The following is a 6,000-nucleotide window of genomic DNA, read 5'->3' as shown; positions in this document are numbered from 1 at the left end:
CTTTGGTCTCTGTAGTAGCCATCTCTCTTCCATGAACCACGATTAGACTTTTGTTAGAAACCAGATGACGTGGATCTCTTCCTCTGTCTCTGATCCTCAACCCCCAACTGCTCTCCATTTTTTGTTATAGTGGCCCTATCTACCAGCTCAGCAAAATCCTACAACTCTAATATCGATACCTGCTTATATATTTCTCTTCTCAGACCTCTTTCGAACTGTCGTACCTTCTTTACTTTATCTAGAATAATGTATAAGGCGAAGTAAGATAATTCAATGAATCTTGCCGCATACTACTGCATTGTGTGTTGTCCCTGCTTCAAATTCAGAAACTCCTCAATCTTAACTTCCCTGGACGAGGCTGGAAAATACTTTTTGAAAAACATCTCCTTAAATTGCTCCCATGTCATCTCTACAGGTACTGTCCTTTGCTGCCCTAGGAGTTTCACTATCGTCCACCATCTCTCGGCCTCTCCAGTCAATTTATATGAAGCGAACAACACCCTCTGATCCTCAGTACACTATAGCACTGCAAACACTTTCTCTATCTCCTACACCTAGTTTTTAGCGACTGCAGGATCGGTTCCTCCTAAGAAAATCGGAGGATTCATTTTAATGAACTTTTCAATCGAGCTGCCATGGCCTGCAGACGGTCCACCCTGCTCCCTAGAGTTCCTTGCAATTTCAACCATGACTTGCTGAGCCACACTACGCAATACTACATATGAATCACCACTTGTAGCGCCTAAAGGCCCAACATCCTCATTACCACTAGTATAGGCGCTACTGCCTCTAGGGTCCATCCTGAAAAACAATAAACTTAACTTAGGACCCTATCATCATAACATGTCATCTAATTAATATATTACATCTTAAACTAATTCTTCACCCCTGATATGGATTCAAGGTTCAATCCTACAACTTAGATACCTAACCTAACGATAGTTTAGCATGGCTTTCCTGAAATCGTCATCCCAAGAAAATCACACAAACCATCACAGAAGACCTGCATCTAGAATACAAAACTAGACCTTAAATTCCTTTATCCTATACTCTGGTATTATTACTACTACACTCTAGAGTCTACAAAACCAAGCATCCTAGGCTCTGATACCAAACTGTAACGACCTGCTTAACTTCTACATAATAAATCACATATAATATAGTCAACTCGAACCTGTGGGTAATGGGGACACACCTGTCATATACAGCGGCAACCTAAGCAGCAGTAAAATAAATTACATTCACCAAACCATATAGTACATAGTACCAGAGTTAACTATAACCCATAATAATACTGTGTTTATATACAATCCCCAAAACATCCAAAAATATATCTAGGATCCCACAACAAAATTTCTTGATCCTAGTTCAAAACTTACCCTCCTAGCAACGTAGCACAACTAACTCAACGGTGGCCTCGATCCGCCGGTCTTTCTGGGTTTCCCAAAAATTATTTAAGTTGGGGTGAGACACCTCTCAGTAAGGGAAAATAAACTAAATATATCTGTGTGGCAACATAAATATTTAATGCTATAGTAGATATACAATACATTTCATATACTAGAAAACATTAATCATAACATAACTGAGTAAACATATACTTTCATAATTCTAATAAATCATGCTGTTCATGAATGGTCTGATATAACTTAATAATAGTGAAATTTACCCAGGATGTATAGCTAGTTAATGTCATATATTACCCCCATGACAGGTTGTGCAGCCCAAAGGTGGGACCCGATAATGGCTGGCCGACCACTGCCGAGTCAAAAATGTTTGTAAGTACGATGAGCTCGCCAAACCTTGGTCCGGACTACCAAGTGGACGTCTACAACTCTACATTGAAAGCCACATCGACTATCCATCTCCCATCCCCTCTACTTGCAGGGGCGGTTAGCACAAGTTTGAATTGTAATAATTTGAACTGTATAGCTATGGTACCATGCTCCTGAAGCTTAACTGAACTATCATTCGAGTTCTGATAACATATAATACATGATAATATACTGTTTAACATAATTAGATTGATAGCATTTTCTGTAATAACATAAATAAAAACGACCTTGCGCTGATTACTTTCATATCTACGACCTTGCGCCAAAATTATTCATAAATACGGCCTTACGCCAAAATTATACATAAGACACGGCCTTGCGCCGACTATTAATCACGGCTTTGCGTCAAACATCTCATACATATGGATATGAATAAATATGTTATTTATCATGTATTATAAAATCGTAATTTACTGCATTATTTCGTAATTTCTGAAAATTACTAAAACATACTTTATCTGTAAAATTGCCTTAACATAATACTATTCACGTGAAATAATATTCATGCCACACAATACTGAATAAAACCATACATTCCATTCTGAAATCATATTTTCTGGCATTTATACTAAAAATATACATTTTAGTGTAACAGTATTATTTTCCTAAATATGCATTTACTCAAAAATACTCAGATATATCACATGCTTTTTGAACATGAATCTACTAATAATTTAATAATAATTTTGATGAAAAGTTACTGTTTTAGTTTAATCCCTTACTTGATAACCAAAAAGCCCCTATAAAATTTCAATCCTGCACCCGCAGGGTTCCCTATTCAACATCCTGAAAACAACATCTCCCAAAACTAAAGTTTAGTATTTCTCTGTGTACAACATTTTCTATAATTATGGAAAAACCAAATTGCAAATAAAAAACCTTACCTTGAATCTGGGATGAATTCCAAGGTAGTCCCACCAACGATCCACTCCAGCAGATTTGTAGAAAACTTCCGCAGAAGTGTCGTGGTGGCTTCAAATCGTCGAACCAATAAGAATCCGGCTTGAAATCTTAGAGAGAAAGGAGGAGGGACAAATGGAGGAGAAAGAGAGGAGTTTGTGCGTCAAAATTTCAGTCAAAAATGAACTTTAGGCTATTTATACATTGGCCTTCGTCGACGAGTCACGTCACTTCATCGATGAGGTCAAGAAGAAAATTTGTCGACGAATTCTCACCCCTCATCGATGAAATTCAGAATTTCCAAAATATCCTTTCAGTATCTTCTCGTCGATGAGACACGTCCTTGTCGATGAGCCCTTCATGTGCTCTCGTCGACGAATCCCCTGTATTCGTTGACGAGACCCTGTTTAAATATAAAATAAAATTCTTTTTTCCCCCTTCTTTCATTATTTAATACCATAATTCTCTAGGTCACTACAATTTCTGTGTCTTTCCTGGGGTTGTGATTTCAGAAAAGTCATAGTAAACTATTGTCGGGTCGTGTGTTTAGGTTACAGGATTTGATTTTGAATTAAGATCAGGGAGGATAGTTAATCGTGAATATGAGAATCTGATTAGATGAAATAAGTTAGATTTGTACAGGAGATAGGGTCTTTAAATTGTGTTCTTTGTCTTTATAGGATGGACTCAGGAAGTAGTGGTACGAATGTAGGGGATGATAGAGCAAGACCTTCCAGTATAGGAGGTGGAGATACTGAGGCAGTATTGCGTAGCGTCACCCAGCAGGTGATGTTGAGATGGCCAGAAGCTCAGGGGAGCATAGCTACACGATCAAGCAGTTTACGTGGATGAAGCCCCCATATTTTCTAGAGGAACTGACCCGATTGTGGTTGATAATTGGGTCCAGAGCATTGAGGAGACGTTGGTAGTGCTTCCATGTATAGACAAATAGAAGGTAGTATTTGCGACGTTCAAATTGATAGGAGAGGCAAAACGCTGGTGGAGATAAGCGCGATTGATTAAGGAGTAGAGACTGCATCCTATGTCAGTGATGTGGAGTCAATTTAGGGGACTATTCTTTGAGCGATATTTTCCTACTATCATTTGGAGCGCAAAGGCCTCAGAGTTCATGCACTTAGTTCAGGGGCAGATGACAGTATCATAGTATGCAGCTCGATTCATTGAGTTATCTCAATTTGCCCTGCATTAGGCACCGGACGAGGAGAAGAAGGCGAGAAAGTTTGAAGAAGGTCTGAGGCAGAATTTGTTTGAACAAGTTATCGGTTTCCTAGCTCAGACATTCGTGGAGGTCGTGGGTAGGGCTGCAGTTATTGAGAGTGGCATGCAAAGAGGCATTGTAGATCAGAGTTAGAGAAAGAGACCTACACCTCAAGGTTTTCAGGCAGGTTCCAGCTGGGGCCCATAGAGGGGAGACCGTTATAGGGGAGGTCAAAGGCAGATGATGTGACCTCGTGAGAATCATGGTGTGCAGACTTACCCGTGTCAAACATACGGGAGGCAACATCTGGGAGAGTGTCGAGCTAGGAGAGACGTTTTTTATCATTGTGGGAGACTCGGACACATGGCACAGGCATGCCCAGGACCGCCGATCTAGGTCCCAGCTCCTGGAACCTACCGGGGAGGTTATCAGGTGCTCCGTGGAGGCTAGTAGAGGAATGTAGTCCCGACGAGTAGGGGTGAGCAAATGATCGGTTCGGCCATATTCGGTTAATTAACCGAATTAACCAAAAATTTTGATTAAAGAATACTATTAACAGAACCGATCGAACCGTTTGGCCTCACTGAACCGAACCCGACCGAATTTCTTTTTCGGGTAATTCGGTTAACCAAATTTAACCGAGAAGTGAGGGAAGTGGGGAAGCCGTGAGGCGTGAAGGTGTATCCGAGAAGTGAGGGAAGGGGGGAAGCTAGGAAGGTGTATCCACTATCCAGATTCTGGACTGATGCGGAGGAGAGGTCGTTAGGGAGACGATTGGGCTCGGGCGAGCTTGACGCTGATGAGGAGGAGTCGGGGTGGTTCTCACTTCTCAGTGAACTAGTATGTGCGCGAGAGAAGAGAAATAAGAATAAGAGGGAGCTTGTGTGCCGGTGAAGATGGACAGCGACGATGATGGAGGTGCGGAGCAGTGAGCTCGGATGCGCGAGAGAGAGGCAGTGACTCAGTGATGGCCTTTCGATTTCAGAGAGCAGTGACTATGTAGTCTGTGTTAGTGACGATGGCCGGCGATGGCGACGGCGATGGACACAGACAAAAAGATGATGGCATCGCGTGAAGATGGAGTCTGGTGGTGTGGACTGCGGAGGACCGAGCTCAGGTGAGTGAGAGAGGCAGACTAGCAGTGACTCACTGCCAGTGATGGAGGGCCTTCTGCGTTCTGGCTTCTGAGAGCAGTGAGAGTGTCTGAGTGTGAGATTGAGCCTGAGAGTTTAAGAGAATACCAGAATAATAATAACCAGATTTTAATTTACTAATTTATAATTAAATTTTAATTAATTATTAATTTGGTTAATCGGTTAACTGAATTAACATTCTCCATTCACTGAACCGAAACCCGATTCACTGAAATGTTGGAAAGCATAACCGAACCGACCAAACATAATTTTTTAACTGAACCGAACAGACCAATTTTGGTCGGTTAATTCGATTTTCCCCGAATTATGCTCACCCCTACTAACAAGGGTTTATGCTTTGACGCCAGGAGACACTGAGGCTGCCGTAGATGTAGTGACAGGTACCTTTACTATTTTACCATATCAAGTTATTGTTTTATTTGATTTAGGTACTATCCATTCTTTTTTGTCTGCGGCATATATTAAATTGTCTAGAAATAAGACCCAGTTATTAGATGTAGGATTATCAGTAGCTACACCATCAGGGTCAATGATGAAGTGTCGTAGGGTGCTCAGAGATTATCCAATAGAAATTCTGGGGGGAGTGTTACTAGTTGACTTGATTGTACTAGATATGCATGAATTTGATGTAATATTGGGTATGAATTGATTGGTAACTAACTATGCTAGTATTGACTTCCATCTAAAAGAGGTAATATTCAGACCACCAAGCAAGCAAGAATTTAAATTTGTGGGATCGCAGGTGTGTTCCCTGCCTAAGTTAGTATCAGCCATGCAAGCGAAAAGGCTGCTACTAGAAGGATGTCTAGGGTTTATGGATTTTCTAAAGGATGTGTCAAAAAAAAAAATTGAAGCTTAACAGTACACCAGTGGTAAGGAAATTTTCTGATGT

Source organism: Malania oleifera, chromosome 11 (assembly GCF_029873635.1).
Source record: "Malania oleifera isolate guangnan ecotype guangnan chromosome 11, ASM2987363v1, whole genome shotgun sequence".
NCBI classification, from domain to species: Eukaryota; Viridiplantae; Streptophyta; class Magnoliopsida; order Santalales; family Ximeniaceae; genus Malania; species Malania oleifera.
This window is presented reverse-complemented; position numbering follows the sequence as displayed.